Here is a 20,359-nt window from a genome sequence, read left to right on the forward strand (position 1 = left end):
GCAATTGTATATTTTTTTAAAAATGTGTGAGCAGCAGGCATCTTATATTTGGCATATGAGGAAAGGAAAAAAAATAAACAGTAAACTAGTTCCTCAAAAGATGAAAAAAGCAAACTTACGGATCTTGGTAATTTTTACAACATTAGTTAGCGGGAGCTAGGTGACACTGAACTGTTACCTCTGCCAAAAATATTATTTATCCTTGAAAAAACTAGAACAATGGGTCTCATTTCTGAAAAGCATCTTTGAAAACCAATAATAGCTAAAAGGTAGAGCTTTTTAATCTGTGCTTCTGCCAGGTAGTTTCTGAGACTGAAGTGGGTCTTGAAAGCAGCAGTCTGGCCATGCTCTATGAAAGAGCTGATCCTGTAGAGCGGAACTGATACTGACATGTCACAGAGATGGAAGTTGAAACCCAAGCATTTATGTGCTTTTCCCACAGTTTGTGGTTAGTTGGTATCCGAACCTGGATCTCGGGGATCTTCTTTTGCTAAGCTGGGACTAAGACCAAGAGGATACACGGCACAGTGCTCTTGACCATCTTGACCAGAACCACAAAGAACTGGAAATGTCTCAGGAATGGATGTTCTCTACTGATTTCCAAACCATAGGTATGTCTTCTTAGGTAATTGTTAGGAAAAATACGATGCTTCTAAAAAAAGTTTCCAAGCCACAGAAACTACGTAGAACTGAGAAAATATTTGGCCTTGTGATCACTTAATTTGTGAAACATTGATGCCTACTTTTAAAATTCTGCATCTTTAAAGAATGCACCTCCTTTGCCCTCAGATCGTTAAGGAGCTTTAATATACAATTTCTCTAGGATGGAATTAGAGGGAGAAATATCAAAAGATTAACTAGATTCTTGATATTTTAGTAATTGTACTAAATGACAATACCACCCAATTGCAGTATTCAACATGTATTTGAATTGTTCTTAATATACTTGAATATTACTTTCCTAGAATAAGATGTTAACTCTAAACTTGTTTTAGTGACTATAAGTTCAGTGTGAGTCCTCAGATGTTTCTTGAGTACCTGCTACATTCCAGACCCATGCTACACATGGAGGTGAGTGAATTATGAGTTATTCACAGCCTCTGCTCTTCAAAAGCTTATAATCTATTGGAAGAAATAAATTTCTAAGTAAATTAATTTAGTATTATATAATGCAGGCTAACTGAGAAGCACTAAGGTTGTGGGAGAGATACTTAGCTTCATTCCAACAAGAAGAAGGCTCTAGGAAGGAGAAGGTATGTAGCTGTAAGTTAAAATAAAACTAAGCTTTATTCAGGGCATATTAGGAAGGAGAAATAGCCTGAGCAAACCCTTTAAATATGAAATTGCATAATGTATACATTCTACAGTATACAGTGAAATATGGAAGGAGAAAAAAGATGAGGCTAAGGAGCGAGGTCAGGGCTAGGTCACAGAGGGATTATTTTATGCTACGCTAAGGAATTTGATTCTATAGGCAGCAGGACACCACTTAGGAAAGCTATGTGGCAATATCTTCACTTAAGCTAGATTTCTTAGGTTATATCATAGAGAGTGGTTCTAAAAGGTGCAAGACTAGAGGAAGAGAAAAAGGTAGGAGGGTATTGCACTACTCAGACAAGAGATGGCAAGAATCTGGCATAGGACAGTGATAGAGAGCAATGTTGGAGATGGAAAGAATAAGATATGAAAAATATTTGGAAAACATAGTTCCTGGAGTAAAGTGATTGAATTTGATATGATTGAAGGAGAGAAGTCTAGGGCATGCTTCTGACTAAGGAACAAATTGGATAGTCAAAAAATAAAAATAGAGGAAAAGGAGAAGTTTAGAAGATGCATGACTAAAAAGATAAAGAAATTTGTCATTGTTCTATATAGATAGCAACCAATATTTATATTTTGAAATATTTCTTTTTGTCTCTACTTTTCATATATTTTGTATATAAAGTTCATACTATATTTATTCTGCCTTATATTTGACAAAAATATCATTACTTGAAAAAAGCATTTTTTCATAATATTAAAAATTATTTCAAAATAATTTTCAATAATTACATAATATTTTTGTTGATGAAGTTGCTATATTTTCTTAGTATTAAACACCTATGAAATAAAACTCTTCTAGAAATTAATGAGAACTCCTTGCAAAGGCAGTAGCTATAAATCACATATGACAACTGAATGGATGTTACCTAAAGATTTAGTTAGATTGAAATACTTATAAACTGTACCACAAAGAATAAGATCAATTCACTTAAAAATGAATAGTTCAAAAGAGTCTACAAACACAGTTTAAGATTAAAATATACAAATCTTTCTATTGTTTTATTTAAAAGATCAAAGTTCACCATTTATACTAACATATATTCTGTTTAGAATTTGGCCTTGGAATTTAAAAGGATATATATTCAAGAACAAAAGCAGTGAGATTTGTCATTAACCTTTTTCATGTTTTCTCTAGTGGTATGGTTCAGAGAAACAAAATTTGAAGATAAAAAAAATATTTCACTAGAGCTGATCTGAGGAAAATCCACACTGTCAATCGCATGGATAAAATATAGACTAAGCTACTTAGTGTTTTTCAGAATGGATAATAAATGAAACACAAGAAAAGAATATAGCCACACATTTATAATTTTCGCTTCTTGGCATAATCTAGAGTTATTAAGTATGCAGACAATGTTTCCATTATTCTGGGCTTTCTTCTCTTTTTTTCCATCTTCTCAACAGGGGATTTTGGTATAGATTTTTTGCCCTTGGTTTCATCTTTTGGTAGCTCATGAAAAATGATACATAGGTGGTTTACACTCAGTGCCAGAATCAACACTCCTTCTGTTCCGAAAAGTAAGGATTTGAAAGCGTTTTTCCTGCTCATAAGGATTTACTCAAGTATTTATATATCCTGTAATAGTTGGCGTCAGTAATATTATTCCTTCATAATTTTGGATACTTTTATTTAGCATAGCATTCTTCACAACCAGAAAAGCAAACTACTTATAAAGGACTGAATGCAATATTGTTTCCAATTGTTTTTCTTCACATCACTGTGGAAGTTGTATTTAAATATACTTCATGTATATGTCCTATTTTCCTCAAGTTGAAATTCTAGTAGTTCAATGGGAACATAATACATTTAGACTGTTTAATCTTTCACTGACTGATGAAGATCAAGTTCATTCCTTATATACAAAATATTGGTCCATTGTAAGTTTGGACTTAGCAACTTATACCTTTAAAATCTGATGGGGAGATCAGCTGTTACAAATAGACACTTCAGGTACTTTTTATACAAAAATAAGTGGACAGAGAAAAAAATCTTTGCTGCTCAAAAGCATAAGAGTAGAGCTATGCTGTAGAGCACATGGTGTTTCTGTAGGTTTCAGCAGATGGAGGCTATATGATCAAGATTTTTCTGCAAAATAAAAGAAGCTAAGATTTTCAATAATTCCTTTTTGTTGGTTAAGGATATTTCCTGAGTGCAAAGTTAGCACACATGACATAACAAAAAAATAGAAAAGTGCTTGTGGGGGAAACAGGGCAGAGTATCTTCAATGGTACCCTCATAGAAAACTTCAATATAACCTGCAGTGCAGGATCAGGGTATATCCAATATAGATTAAGGCACTTGCATTCTTAACTACAAAATGGCAAAAGACATTGGAAATGACCAGTAATCTTTGATATCTGTGAATCAAGCATCCAAAGAAGACAAAGTATTCACAATTCTACAACACAGCCCATGGAGTTTGCTCAAATTGGTTTGTTGTCTTTCATTAGATCACATATTGTTGACATGTATGATTGGTCCATAAAACTTGGGAACATGTATTAGCCATCCACATTAGTCTACCCCTGTTAGTGTGAGGAAAATACATGAGCCACAGAGACACTTAAAGTCAGGAAATGGAGAAAATTATGGGAAGTTACTATTTGAGTGAGCCTTTAGCATAAAGCAATTCTCTGATGCTTTCTGGTTACCTAGTGACACATATAAAATATAAACATTAAATGTTCATTATTATTTAAGCCTCCTGTGTCTTAATATGGTTTTGTTAAAGGCCACAGTGCTTACAACATCCATCATACATCGTTAGCCTATGGCCTGGGCTCAGTGCCACTGGCTCCTCCATTCTGGCAAAAAAGATGTCGAACACTGTATAAGGAGAATTTGAGTTTCTTGCTTGACTAAGTTAGCTTCTGATTCATACATTAAGTACTTTGTTCTTTTAAGGAATAAAGCATACATTTCTCAGTATTATATAAGCATCGTCTTGAAGATATATTTATTAAAGAAGAGTAAATTATTTTTTTAAAGTTCTGGTAGATCTACCCTAATAAAATTTATGTTGGATCACAAATGTTAACACTATCTAGTAGTCTCTTGATGAATAATGGAATATGTGATGAGTCCTCACCATGGCATAGTTGACTTTATGTTGCCAGAAAAAGTGGATTTTTGACTCTCAAAGCTAAGTCCTATGCAAACAGGTGACTCTTCGTCAGCTTATCAGAGCATGGCAGGAAATGGCCTCCTGTACCTATCAGGCAGAGCACAATTAATAGTATGTCATCAGTCAGAGGAAGCACTGCTCCACTTTCTCAGGCCTTTGGTACTATTTATGGAACTAACCTATACTCAGGAACCTGTTTTCAATTATTTTAGGTTTCAAGAAAAACAAAGTGTCCTTTATTCACACCAAAGGGAAGTCACAAGCCTGACGTGCAAAGCTGAAAATGGCCAATTGATTTAGCTTACTTTCTGTGCATTTGAGTAGAAATATCCTGACAGGTAACTACTAGAACATGGGGGCCATTTAAGATAGTATATCGCCATGATTACGAACAGCAAAATACCTTGTTTTTGTGGGCAAGGATATGTCCAGAACAACTTTTGAGTACCAAAATATCTGCACCTTTTGAGAAATGAAACAAGAAACTTGCATGGTGTTGGGACCATAGAAACAATCAATAAATAGTTATTGAACAAATTAATGTATAAATAAATGTGAAAATAGAAACTCTGTACAAAATTAAGAAACTCATTTTTTTTTTTTTACATTTGTGTGTATGTGGTTTTAATTTCTTTTTAATAGCTTTGTATGGTAAAAATTTAAGTAGAAAAATGCAAAAGTCTCTTGCTGTACTGACTTGCTCCTTTCTCATCTCTTATTCTCTAGGGTTGTTACTAAAATTTTATTCATTTTTAACAAAATGGATCATATTTTGTGCATTACTTTGTACATTGTTTGATTTCACTTATTTTTGGAGATTTTTTCCACATTTACCCAGATTACTTTTACACACACACACACACACACACACACACACACACACACACCCCTATTCCATTATTTTAAAATTTAATCTAAATATTCTAGTCTACTGCTTGGCTTAACAATAATTAATTTCTAGCTCCCAGCTAATAGGCATTAAGGTTGCTTGCAGTTCTTTTTTTAAATAGTAATTATAAGTAATAATGAATTGAACATCCCTCTGTATGCATGTATGTGTGTATGTATATATATACATATATATATTTTGTGAAATTATTTCAGAATAATTGTAGAATAAATTACTAGAATTGAAACAGATGAATCAAAGGAATATGCATTTTAAAATTGGGTAGCTACTGCTAAATTGCCATTCCACTATAGACCTATGAGAATTCTTGTGTCTCCACATCTTTGCTAACTGGCTAGTAACAAACTTTTAACCTTAACTAATCCGATAAATGAAAAATACAAATTTGTTATCTTAATTTGAAGTTCTATCATAATTATTCAGGTTGAGTACTTTGTATTTATTGATTATGTTTTTATTCTGTGAATTACCCAAGAATGATTTCCTTAAAGATATCAGATAACAATCTGTACTGTATGTGTGATAAGATGCTATAACTGAGAAGAAAAGCACCTTCAAACCCAAGATGGAAATACTTTCTTCTTTTTGTACAAGTATTATGCATTTTTGAGCCAATTTAGGGAACTCTGTCCGAAAGCTACAGAAAAGTAGAATGTGGATTTTATCCAGACAACTTCAATAAAATACAGAAGAAGGAAACTTTTTTTTGCTAGTTATTACCCCCAAAAGATGAAATTCCAGAAATAATATTGTACATTTATTATAGTACATGCTTTTTATTTTTATTCATTAACTTTCAGTTATTGATGGCTTATTATGTACAAAACCATCAATATACGAACTAGAAGGGCAAGTAACTATATAAAATAGAATAAGAGAGTGAATTAAACAAAAATCTTTCCTCATAAGGCATTTATAGTGTTTTCGAGAAGAAACAGGAGAGAAAAATAAATAATAGGTTAGGGATCTTACATGAGTACTAAAGAATTTGGACTGCACTTGGGGCGATAAGAAGTGACTGCAGATAAGTGGCAATACTCAAACTTCTCTGTAAGCAAATTATTCTGAAAGCAATGTGGATGAAGAGAAGAGAGGGGCTAGTGAGGGAAAAATTAATTAGGAGGCTATTACCTTTTATAGATAACAAAAAGATCAAGACTCCAACAGTGGCAATGGGAATGACGAGCTGGGAATTATCAATTAGATTTTTGGGGGGTGCACAATTATCAGGAGTAGACCCTGGATATGATGGAACCATCAAAGCCAAGGAAGGGATGAATCCCAAAATGAAAGGGACATCAAGAGTGTAAGATGCTACAGACTAACAAAATCCTTTACTGTAGCATATCTTTTTTCATCATGTGGTAAGAAAGCATGTCATTATTATCTTCATCCAATCAGTGAATACTTATTGAATTCCTGCTGTACCAAATACTGTAATATGTTGTTGATAAAATGGTGAGAAAAATTAGTAAAGTCCTTATTTTAACGTAGCTTAAAACTCCCAGAGAGAGCATTGAATTTAAAGAAATAATGGCACCTCCACTTTGCTCTGAGAGAGCCACCCCTTCATCATTGTGAGATACTATGCTTTAGGTAAAATTCACTTTCCCCAGCCCCCCAAAATAGTGTATTTAATTAAGCCCAGACCCACAGAACAAAGAGAGGGTGACTTCCTCCCTCTGGCCACAGTGATTTTTCAAGGATAGCATAGGATCCGTGGTAGCCAATCATAGCTGGTAAGACTTCATTCTGGGTCATTTATTTCAACTATCAGAAAAACAGACTCTCTTCCTTACACAATGGGAGCCTGGAAGTGTGAAGTACCTGAGCAGTGGCAGCCAACTTACAGCTATGAAGTCAATCTAATCTGTGACTTGAACAATAATTCTTTATAATAAGTAGAAGGCAGGGTCAAAAGTTACAGAGAAAAATCATATTCTGATGATATCACTCAAGTCTGGTCAAGCTCTGACCAAAGCTAGATTTATTCCTGAACTTTTGGGTTAGGTGAGGCAATAAATTCTATTTTGGTTCAAACCAGTTTGGTTTGGATTTTCATTCACTTGTAATCAAAAGAAGTCTAACCATTACAACTCAGCTCTGAAAAAATGTCCTGTCCCTTTCCCCCAGACAGCAAAAGTTTTGTAATTTCTTTTCTCTAAACATTTTGTTGCAAAACTATGGTATATTACAAAAAATTAAAGCATGTGAAATCTAAGAACAATGATATTTCTGTGGAAATAATTAAATGACTATCTATGGAAAGTTATAGTATCTTCCAGTCTGTTTTAAATTATAGTGTAAAGTTCACAGATGAATGTTCTTCAATTACCAGAATTCAGAGAAGTCTGCTATTTAAGTTGTTATAAACCTACATTTATTTCTCATTTGAAATAGCAATAATATTACTGAGTAATTATTTTACTGGAAAAAAATTGAAGTTTACTGTTTATTTTTAGGTAAAATATTTTTAAAATTAGGTAGCTCTTGTTTTTGACACTCTCTCTCATTTTAGTAAAGGAGGTAAACTCATAAAACCACTAAATGTATTAAAATAAGTGCATATGCTGCCTTGATTTTTTTTATCTTCACATTATAAGCATTGTTCACTTGGGATGTCTTTCGTCTGGAAATAATGACAACTGTATTGGGTATTTTGAGAAATTTTTTCATACCATATATGGTCGTCATTCAGAATCAGTGTGGAAATGCCATATTAGACATAATCAGATTTTCAGACATAAGTAAATTCAGTGATGCTTTCCTAACCCAGAATTTCCCTCCTATACAATTAAAATTTACAGTCTTATACAGTGTATATTTTCTGAGCAACCACAAAGATTTCAATTCCACTATTCTATATTCTTTCCTTTTGTGGGTCGTTAGGAAAAGAAGGTACCAGAACTTGGCCATAAAAAGGGAGCATAACCCTGTAGAGTTTTCTTTTTTCTTTCTTTTTTTTTTTTTTACTAATAAAGATTTGAGAGATAAGAAAATTGAAAATAATCACCCAAGTTTCTTTTAACCCAATTTTTAACATACTAATTATGAAAATACTACCTTTCCTAACTACCTCATGGGTATATCATGATGAGTAAATAAAATAATTTTTATGAAAGTGGATTATACATTTTCACGTGTTGCACAAAGTTAGTCAATACCTCCTGTTTGGGTTCCCTAGGAGCAATGTGTGGTCAGGGCCAGTTGGGCAGGCTCTGCATTGCACAAGGGTGTTATAGTATATCACATAGATTTCTATATGTAAATAATTTTCAACAGGAAAGGGTATCTTTTCAAAATACTCACAAGGATCCTTTGTATGGTGACAGAGGAAGCATGACCCTGGCCTCCTTTCTCTCTCTTTCTCTAATCCAATATTCAATTATCAGACTATAGTCTGATAATCGGCCATTCCTATGTCCTCTTTGGAGAAATGCCTATTCAGTTCCTTTGGCCATTTTTGAATTGGATTGTGGGTTTTCTTTCTTCTTTTTTTTTTTTTTTTAGATGATGCGTTGTATGAGTTCTTTATAAATTTTGGATATTAATCCCTTATCAGATGTACCATAGGCAAATATCTTCTCCCATTCAGTAGGTCTTCTTTTAGTTTTATTGACAGTTTCCTTTGCTTTTTAGTTCAATGTAATCCCGTTTGTTTATTTTTTCTTTTGTTACCCTAAGAAGTCATACCAGAAAAAATATTACTAAGAGCAATGTCTGATTTTATTGCCTATGTTTTCTTCTAGGTGTTTTATAGTTTCAGGTCTTACATTTAAATCTTAATCCATTTTGAGTCCATTCTTGTATGTGGCGTAACAAGGTGATCCAGTTTCTTTTTCTTTTTCTTTTTCGTATTTACCTGTCCAGTTTTCTAACACTATTTATTGAAGAGGTTATCTTTACCCCATTGTATTCTCGCCTCCTTAGTCGTAGGTTAAATGACCATAGAAGCATGAGTTTATCTTTGGCCTCTCTGTACTGTTCCATTGATCTATTTGACTGTTTTTATGCCAGTACCATGCTGATTTGATTATGATAGTCTTATAGTATAGTTTGATATCAGGTAGTGTGATGCCTCCAACTTTGTCTTTCTCAAGATTGTCATGGTATTAGAGGTCTTTCATGGTTCCATATATGTTTTAGGATTATTTGTTCTAGTTTTGTGAAAGATGCCATTGGTATTTTGTTAAGGATTTTATTGAACCTATAGATTGCTTTGGACAGTATGGAAATTTTAATGACATTAATTCTTCCCGTCCATGAGCACAGTACATGCTTCTATTTATTTGTATCTTCTTCAATTTATTTTTTCGATGACTTATAATTTTCTGAGTACAGGTCTTTTACCTCATTGGTTGTATTTATTCCTAGGTATTTTATTGTTTTTGATGCAATTATAAGTGGGATCATTTTCTTAATTTCTCTTTATGATAGTTCATTATTTGTACATAAAAATGCAACCAATTTCTGATATTAATTTTGTATCCTGCTACTGAATTCATTTATCAGTTTTAACAGTTTTTTTTTTTTTTTGGTGGAATCTTTGGGGTTCTCTCTATATAGTACCATGTTATCTGCAAATAATGACTGTTTTACTTCTTATTCAATTTGGATGTCTTTTATTTTTCACTTGTCTGATTGCTTCGGCTAGAACTTGTAATACTATGTTGAATAAAAAAGTGGTGAAAGTCGACATCTTTGTCTTGTTCCTAATCTTAAGGAAAATGCTTTTAGCTTTTCCCTGTTGAGTATGATGTTAGTTGTGGATTGTCATATATAGCTTTTATCATGTGGAAGTGTGTTCTCTCCATTTCCACTTTACTGAGAGTTTTTATCATAAATGGATGCTGTGTTTTGTCAAAAGCTTTTTCTGTATCTATTGATATCATATAATTTTTACCTTTCAATTTGTTAATGTATCATATTAATTGATTTGTTGTTATTGAACCAAACTTGCATCCTAGGAATAAATCCAATCCTACCATGGCATATGATCTTTTTACTGTATTGCTGAATTTGGTTTGCCTAATATTTTGTTGAGAATTTTTGTGTCTATATTTATCAGGGATAACCGCCTATAATTTTCTTTTTTTATAATGTCTTTGTCTGGATTTGGAGTCAGAGTAATGCCAGCCTCATAAAATGAGCTTGAGAGCCTTCCATCATCTTAAAATTTTTCAGATAGTTTGAGAAGAATAGGTATTAATTCTTCTATGAATATTTGAGAAAATTTACCTGTGAAGCCATTGGGTCCACGGTTTTGTTTTTGGAAGTTTTTTGATTACTGATTCAATTTTGTTGATAGTAATAAGTCAGTTCAGATTTTTTGTTTCTTCTTAACTTTATCTTGAGAGATTATATGTTTTTAGGAATGTATCCATCTCTTTTAAATTGTCCAAATTGCTCATTGTAATTGCTTATAAAACTTTGTATTTCCGTGGTGTCGGTTGTCACTTCTCTTTTGTTTCTGATTTTATTTATTTGAGTCCTTTGTTTTTCTCGATGAGTCTAGTTAAAGGTTTATCATTTTGCTTATCTTTTTAAAGAACCAGATTTAGTTTTATTGATCTTTTGTATTGTTTTTTCTTTGACTCTATTTCGTTCATTTCTGCTTTTATTTTTCTTATTTCCTTCCTTCTACTCTCTTCGACTTTGTTTTTCTTTTTCTTTTTCCTTTAAGTGTAAGTTTAGATTCTTAATTTGAGAGTTTTCTTGTTTCTTGAGGTAGGCTTGCGTTGCTATGATTTCCCTCTTCGGAATGCTTTTGCTGTGTCCCATAGATTTTTAATGATTGCTATTTTATTTTCATTTGTCTGAAGGTACCTTTTGATTTATTCTTTAATATCATCGTTAACATATTCATTGTTTAGAGCATGATATTTAACTTCTATGTTTTTGTGTATTTTTCAGGTTTTTTCCCTTGTAATTGATTTCTAGTTTCATGCCATCATGGTCAGAGAAGATGCTTGATACAATTTCAATTTTCTTAAATTTATTGATACTTGTTTTGTGGCCTAAAAGGTGGTCTATCTAGGAAAATGTTCCATGTGCACTTGAAATGAAATATTCTAAAAATATTGATTAAATTCATCTGGTCTAGTGTGTCATTTAAGGACACTGTTCCTTGTTGATTTTCTATCTGGAGCATCTGTCCATTGGTGTCAATGGGGTGTTAAAGTTCCATGCTATGACTGTATTAATGTAGATCTCCCTTTAGTTGGTCAATATTTGGTTTATATATATCTAGGTGCTCCTATGTTGTGTGCATAAATATTTACTGGGGTTATGTCCTCCTATTGGATCGATTCATTTATCATTATGTAATGTCCTTCTTTGTCTTTTAGTATAGCCTTTGTTTAAAATTCATTTTGTCTGATTTAAATATGACTGCCCAACTTTTTTTAAATTTCCATTTGCATAAAATATCATTTAAATCTCTTTACTTTCAGTCTTCATGTGTCTTTTGACCTGAAGCTGGTCTCATATACAGCATTTGTATGGCGCTTGTTTTCTTATCCATTCAGCTACCCTATGTCTTTTGGTTGGAGCATTTATTCCATTTACATTCAAGTGATTATGATAGGTACATACTTATTGCCATTTTATGTTCATTTTTAAGTTTTTTTCCCCCCTTATTTTTCTTAAAGAAGTCTTTTCAAATTTCTTGTAATACTTGCTTGGTGGTGATAAATTCCCTATTCCTGTTGGGGAAGCTCTTTATCTCACTTTTAATTTTAACTGATTGCTTTTAGAGTATTCTTGGTTACAGGTCCTTACTTTTCATTATTATGAATACTTTCATGTTAATTTGCTCTGGCCTGCAAAGTTTCTGTTGAGAAATCAGCTGACAGTCTTACATGAGCTCCCTTGTAAGCAATTTGCTGCCTTTCTCTTGCTGCTTTTAGGATTCTCTGTCTTTAACTTTTGGCATTTTAATGTTAATGTTAATCTAATCTATTATTGATTCCTTCTAGTGCATTTTCATTTCAGTTATTGTATTCACTTCAGATTGGTTCTTTTTCATGGTTTATATATTCTTTTTTTATGCTTACAATCTCTTTGTTGAAGTTCTTACTGAGATTATCTATTCTTTCTCTGAATTCATTGAGCATCCTTATAACCAGTGTTTTGAACTCTGTATCTGGTAGATTACTTGTCTTCATTTCATTTAGTTCTTTTTCTGGAATTTTCTCCTTTTCTTTCATTTGAAACGTGTTTCTTTGTTTTCTCATTTCAGTTGCCTCTCTGTGTTTGTTTCTATTATTAGGTAGATTTGCTTTGTCTCCCAGTCTTGGCCAGGTGGCCTTGTATAGTAGGTGCCCTTTGTGGCCCAGTGGTATAGACTCCCTGGTCATTTGCACCGTGCTCAAGGAGTGTCCCTAATATGGGTTATGTGTGCTCTCTTATTGGAGTTAAGCCTTGATTACTGTTGGCACATTAGTGGGTGGAACTGACTCTAAGTTTGACTGGCTATGAGAATTGGCCATGACCACAAGGTATGAAATGCTGTGTGGGCTGTCCCCACAGAGTGAGATTCACCCCAGTGTGCTCATGTGCCTGTTGAGAGCACCCCTTAAGAGTGGCTCCCATGCAGGCCATGGCCAGCCTCTGCCTGAGACCACCAGGATTACCTAGTAGGAGCTGATAAAGCAATCCATGGTTAGTTACTGCCTGTGCTGGACCTGGAGACACCTGGAAGAGGCCAGGTGGTGAACCAAGGTCAGCTGCCACCAGTTCCTGGAGAAGTTTAGCATAAGGTCCAGGGTACCCCAATGCCCTTAAAAGGGATGTCTGGTTTTCAGCTGACTCTCTATCCCCTGGACTGTTAGAATTCCCACTGATTTCCACAGTCAGATTTTGTGGGGGCTCCTCTACATGGCACTGGAACTCTGGGCTGGAGAGACCCATTGTGGGGCTGGACTCCTGTTAACTGCCTCATCAGCTAAAAGAGTTTTGGGTGGTATGTGAGTTGGGTAGGGCAAAGTCCCAGGAAGTCAGCAGGGTGAGGCAAGTGGTGTTCCTCAGATTAGTGCAGATTCAAATTTGGTGCCAGTGCTGAGCCTGTGACCATTCACAATCATCCCATATCACACCAAGGCTAGCTGCTGTCTGCCTTGGGCCCGTAGACCCCTGAGATTTGTTCAAGAAATATGGTAGCTTGAACTGAGGCTGGTTGCCCACCACCTAAATTATTGCTATAGGCATTCAAGTCACGGCCTGTTGATTGTTCCTAAAATAGCCTTCTGATGAGAGAGATCTGGGTGGGGCTGGTTACCCAGCCAAGAATATGGCTCTGGAAATTCACAAGCTGGGGAAGGCGGGGTCCTAGGGAGTCACCGAGGTGGAGCTAGCAGGTCTCACCAGGCCAATGCAGATTCAGATTTGGCTATATAGGGGGAGGGCTTAACACAGGCAAGATGGCACACACCTGTAGGCTGCACATGCAGAGGGCTCAACACAGAGATAATGTTGGCCTTTCCTTAAGCCACACATCTCAGTCTTTCTCTGTATGTCTCTGGCATCTCCTGACCTGCTGTCCCTCCGCCAGAGCAAAGGGTGAGTGCCTGCGAGTGGGTGAGTCTGTGCATGGGCCCTTAAAAGGGATGTCTATGTTTTCGGATACCTTTTCTCTCCCCTGGACCATCAGAATTCCCACTGATTTTTAGTCAGATTTTGTGGAGATTCCTCTAACAGGCACTGGAACGCTGGGCTGGGGAACCCCAATGTGGGGCTGGGGCCCCTGGCTCCTCCAGGAGGACTTCCTCAGCCAAAATATAACTCTCAATGCTCAACTGCCACATGCAAGTGAGGAGCTAGCCTGTTTTGTATCTCTGTTCCTCCTACCTGCCTTGATGTGGTCATCTCTTAGTATCCTTACTCATAGGGCTTCTGTTCAGCTAGTCTTCAGATGGTTCTCCAGGTTGATTGCTCTATAATTTAGTCACAATTTTAATGTCATGGGATGTGACAAGCACAATGTTTGCCTACCCCACCATCTTGGCTAGAACTCAGTTTCCTTGCTTTCTTATAAGAAAGATAAGGACAGAAAAAAGATAAAATAAGGATGGTTGTGAGGGGAGCCAATTGAATACAGGTACATTTTTTTCCCATTGGAGCTCTATGTGGATTGATAACGTGTGTTATTTCTTTTAAATCAGCAGAGAGATCATTTGAAAATGTAAGATTTATTTACCATGAGATGGAATCCCATAGGCAGTCATTAGAATATCTCTCTTTCATACCTTCAAGATCCTTCCATATAATTCACCACCTCCAAGTCCAAGTCTGGAGAAAAACTAATAGATACTCTGATTGTTTTCTCTTTAAATTCACCTTTGTGCTTCCAGACAATCATACCATTTTCCCCTAAATCTCCTGCTTTCTGACTTTTTCCTGTGTTTTCTTCTCCCCTAAAACTTCTAACATCTCCACCCACACTTTGGGGTGAATTTTTTTTTTTAATTTTACTTAATTTTAATTAACTATTTCGGCCTAACAAAGTTCTCCTAACTTACTGGCTTGAGAAAAAATTATTCATTATTTCTTACAATGGGGCATAAGGAATTTGGGCAAGACTTGAATAGGCAGTTCTTCTGTACCAAGTGTAGCAGTTATCATTATTTAGCAGAGAACCATGCTGGCCTAGATTTCCAAAATGACCTCTCATCCTACATAGTTCTGCAAATGTCCCCTATACATTAAGTAGCCTGGATTTCCTTAGAGTATAGTAGCTGGGCTTTGAGAAGAAGCAAACAGAAATAGCCAACTTCTTAATGTCCAATACATCACTCCCATCTTATTCTTATTTTGTATCTTAAAGTAAGATACAAAACAAGGTCAGGTAAATTCAAGAGAAGATAAATAAATTTAACCTCTAGGTATGTGAAACTATGTGAATACAGAGTTGGAAGAACTATTAGTAGACATAATTGAAAACTACAACAACTAATTAAATATTAGTTACCATGCCCTCCCACTGTATCTACCATCTTGCCTATACCGGTGTCCATACATCCATGCTGCCTCATGTTACTTTTGATGAACTATCTCACATCTTACAAAGGTCAACTCCTCCACTTTTACATTAGAATCCACTTTTACCTACTCAAGGCCACTGTTTCCATCATTTATTTCTTTCCCCAGCATTATCAATTTTTTCTTCTCCACTATGTAATTCTTATTGGCACACAAATGTATTGCCATTTCTCTCTTCTTAAAAAACAACCAAGAAACCAAAATTCCCCTCCTGAATACTTATCTTTCTCCAAGTATTTTTATTTCTTTTCCCCTTTATTACTAAACTCCTCAAAGTTATCTCTGTGCACTGTCTTAAATTCCTCTGGATCCATCCTCTCTTCAACCCACACCAATCGGCTTCGTTCCAGTCATTCCGCCAAAACAGCCCTTTACTCTATAACCATATCTATGCAAAAATGCAAAATACAATTTTCTGTTCTCATCCCACTTGACCTATCAAGAGTATTAGGCTCAAATGATCTTTCCTCCTTGAAACATTTCCCGCTTTCCCCCTTGACTTTGAAGATAACACTCTCTTCTGATTTTCCTCCTACTTCACTGGTGGCTCTTTTCAGTTTCTTTTGTTGATTTCTCCTCATTTCCTCAGCCTCTGTTCTGAGGTTCAGTCCTTGGTTCTCTTTTCATCTTTTTTTTTACTCAAGTCTCAAGACTTTAAACACTACCCACATTCTGAAAGCTCTAATACTTATTATCTCCAAACCAGATCTGCCTCCCTAAATGTCAGACTATCTCTAACAACCCACTTGAAATTTCCACTTGGCTAGCTAATCAAAATCTCAAACTAACATGTTCAAAGTGAACTGCTAATCATATCCCCAAATGGTCCTCCCACAGATTTCCCATCTCAGTAAATGACATCTCCTTCTTTCCAGTTACTCAGACCAAAAGCTGAGAACCATCTTGGAATCTCTTTTTCTCAAAACCCTCATTGGGTTTGTCCTGAAATCCTATTGGCTATCTCTTTAAAATGCATCCATAATCCAAATACTTATCAACATCACCTCTCACCTAGATTTCTCTAAATATTATCCTCTCTTGCTTCTTTATGATCTATTCTCACTACAGTAGATAGAAATATCTTTTTAAAATGTTAAGTCAGATGATTTCACTCTTCTACTTACAATGCTTTGGTGAATTCCTGTTCCACTTAGAATAAAGTCTCATGGCTTCCAGTGTTCTACAGTCTGCCCTGATATTATGTCATTCTGTGCCTATGATCTCATTTCTCACCATCCTGACCCTCACTCATTCACTCCAGCTACTCCAAAGACCTTGTTGCCCCCAACTCGCCAGGGATGCTCTTGTCAAAAGGCCTTTGTACTTACTATACCCTCTGCTTATAATGCTCTTTTACCCTTGACAAGCTTTGACTTTACTTGTCTATTTGTTATTGCATGTCTCTCCCCATCACAATATAAACTCCGTAAAGGCAGAGACTTTTAGTTTCATTTGCTGTTGTATCCCTAGCACCAAGAATAGCACCAGCTACATGGTAGGGACTCTGTAATAGCTGTTGAATTAGTGAACTTCCATTTCTTTTTTTCATCTATTTCTTCTATTTTTAAACATAGTTAATTCCTTATGCCCCTTAAAATGTTTTTATTTTATATTGAAATGTGAGATAGAAAATACTAACCAGTTCTTGCAACACATCTTTGTGTGAGACTAAATTATGAGCTTGTTTTATTCCATATTCCATTACTAAATTCTATCTGTTCCTTGCATTTATTTCATGTTGCTTGAGTTAATAATTTATTAATGGATTTTAACAAATGATAGAGGAAGTCACTCCTTTTTTTTCTCAGTCCCAAGTTTCTCGTTCTCCCTTGCTTATTCTTAAACATCCATGGCAAACTGTTCAACAACTACATCCTGGTTAGCTGAGTGACAAGAAGCAGAATCTATTTTAAAGTATTTCCTCACATCTTTTTCTATCTATTATTTACCACTAACATTTTATCTCAAAGTCTAGGATTCAGGATTTGGGGAATTCTACTTTACTTTGCCACCAATTCTGCCTGCCTTCCTGGTATTGAACTTTGTATTATTACACAGTTGCTAATTCTATTCGATCATCTGTCTTTGGAGTCTGCCACTGTCTTAGTTTAGATATTTCCCCATGTGAGGAAGAAGCCCTCCGCATCTTCCCAACCCCAACAATGATTCATGGTGCCCAGGCTTTGGACACGCTTTTTAGAAATGTAGCATATCTGATTATTCCAGATGAATTTGATACTTTTTTGTCATTTCTGCTTTAAATGTTTCTTTGAGGTTATGTTAGTATTATATTATTTTATAAGTTAGAAAGAATTGTTGACATTATTTTTAAATAAGAGCATTTTATTTCTTATTATTCAAATTTTCTTGAAAATGCTCTGCTAAAGTATAATTTTCTTTAACTTGGTAACATGTTTCTCATTAAGGGTAAGACTGGGTATTTGTATATTCACTGCTATTGTGAATAAGAGATTTTTTTTCCATCATGTTTATGGGTCATAGATGAGATAGTAAGTTCTGAGTTTGGGGGACTTGTGGGGACAGGTAAATTTATTTGGCATCTGGGCATCTTTTAAAATTCTTCAGTATAAAAGCATTTTAAAATAATGTTACGGATAATGCACATAATATTTATGCCTTGTTTATGTGTGCTATATAAGAGGGTTTTTTTTTTATAGCAAAGAATTATATAACAAATAATTCTGTATAACAAGGATAACATAGAATTTTGTTAAGGTTTCATAGAAACATGAGCCTTGGTTTTAATGAGATGTATTCTAATATTTTATGTGTTCTGTGTATATATCTGCCAGTTGGTCTAAATTGTAGGACGTACACATATTACCTATGTTACTTCATTACTTCCTTAAACACTATATACTATCCCTACATAAATGCATACTTTAAATTAGAAATAAAAAAATGAAATGATTTAATGGAAATAAGATTAAGAATAATGACCTTTTTCACATTAGTTTTGTATTTTTTTAATCATTGTGTCAAGGCATGTATTTGGAAAGAATCCAATGTGCAGCCTTTTCCTGGAGCATTTACCTTCACTCTCTGGGTGAGAGATGCCTCCAGGAGAAAGGTGCTTTGAGATAGCTCTGAAGAGATGGAACTAGCATGAATACGCTGCTCCAAAGTTGAGAAATTTTATACCTTTTTGTGACACTCAAAATGGAAATAGTTAAGGCTGGCGGCAGAAAAATAGCATCTCGCAGGTTTGTACTTTTTCTGTTAACCTGAGAGTATTGGGGAAAAAAATTGGTGCTGCTGGAGATAAACTCATAATCAGAATATTCCAAATAGAAGTGGAGCTACTTATGAGCCACCCCACCAGGGAAATGCTAGATTTTCTCATTAAACAATTAATATATTTCTAAGAACATGGTTTACTAGGTATGGAGAAAGGGATTGAAATAAGTATCCACTATGATGCTTTTATAGGAAACGTTTCTGGCCCACATGTGCACACAGAGATACATACACACAATCATCTCGATAATTCTGCATTTGTTAAACTAGGAAAATTGCATTCTTTAAAAATGCAACACTTGATGATGGAGCCAGATATCAAAAAAACATGTGGCATTGGAGGAAGATACATTCTTAAGATTGAATATCTGCCATGGAAAATCCAGATACAGATCAAGGAATTTTTCTTTAAAGAAAAACCTACAACAAACTATTGTTTATAGTATTTGGAAGACAAGATATTATAGGTTGTGGAAAGTCACTGATCTGAAAATAAGATTGATTATAAAATCCATTTCTTTCTCATTACTACCTATATTAACAATAATCAATCGATTATACTGGCATTCATATTGTCAAGTTAAACATATACATTATCCAAACTCTTTCTCCAGTTCTGATAATGTCACTAAAACCACTTTCTCTAAAGGCTAACTGACATCATGAACTGAGGCCCAAATATCTGTCAGTTTCACTTTAGGTTCTTTATCAGTGTAAGAGAGAATTTTATTTTTCATCTTAAAATACAACTTGAATACAACTTGAGTTTGAGGAAAACAGAGGGTTTTTTGGATCGTGTGTAAAGGAAGGCACTCATTAATAAACACACTTCATTTCAATATTTTAAGGAAAGCTATCCAAAAATTACAGCACAATGATAAGCTGACACATTGTTTTGTCAAAATAAATCCATGTGTTGGAGTGTCGATTCTAGGATATCTTCCAAAGCTACAGACCTTTGCTGTTGCCCTCGTTGCGTGCATGTGCATCTGCTGAGCCAGCATGCTCTGCTGCTTTGACTCAAAAGAGTTGTCCACATCCAGGCATTAAGTCACTATACCAAACACACACCACTGGAATGCTGTGACCTACATACGGTGTATGTGGTTTACATTTTCAGTAACTGGGAGGCAATTTAATTGTCTGACTCAATTACAGTAAGTGAGAGGCAGACTGCCAACTCTTCATTCACCTCACTGAAAACGGACCCCTCCAAGTCAAGCCAAATTCTCAAAGGAGAAGCTGGGTTAGCAAGGCTGCTGCTGAAGCACATGTGTTCCAGTCTGTATCTTGAGGAAGCTATTGGTTTTCCTCGATCCTTTATTGCCAGCTCTGGCTCTCTGAAACTGGTCAAACTCTAGGATCAACAGTACAATTGAGATTGACTCTAACAGAGTGGGGATCCTAGTTTGGGCCACTGTTGCTTAGATTAAAGCCAAAGGAAACATTGCCCAGTAAGAGGAACCTTAATAAAACTGGGTTTTGATTAAGTTGGAAGTGTACATTTTCCAAGCAGCACTGATACACTTGGAATTCTACACTAACCTTAATCTCCACGAGAAAGGGGAGCCTGGGCTCTGGGGGGCTATACAACTTCATGTCCTCTGGGGTCAACTGCCTGAAGATTGATTTGTCAAATGACTCATTCTTCGACCTGCAAAAACTGGCTTCTCACCAGAATGTGCAGTGTGTTTAGCCAGAGAGG

The 20,359-nt window shown here is 35.2% G+C and overlaps 1 long non-coding RNA gene across 1 annotated transcript in view; it reads left to right on the forward strand.

The window, feature by feature from the left end:
* The window catches only part of LOC107509277, a 64,742-nt gene that overhangs the window by 9,217 nt on the left and 35,166 nt on the right, over positions 1–20,359 (forward strand). Inside the window, exon 2 of the long non-coding RNA XR_001596489.2 lies at positions 443–611. This is a non-coding gene — a long non-coding RNA (uncharacterized LOC107509277). The remainder of the gene's footprint in view (positions 1–442; positions 612–20,359) is intronic.

This window comes from Rousettus aegyptiacus, unplaced genomic scaffold (assembly GCF_014176215.1).
Source record: "Rousettus aegyptiacus isolate mRouAeg1 unplaced genomic scaffold, mRouAeg1.p scaffold_m13_p_1, whole genome shotgun sequence".
Taxonomy (NCBI): domain Eukaryota; kingdom Metazoa; phylum Chordata; class Mammalia; order Chiroptera; family Pteropodidae; genus Rousettus; species Rousettus aegyptiacus.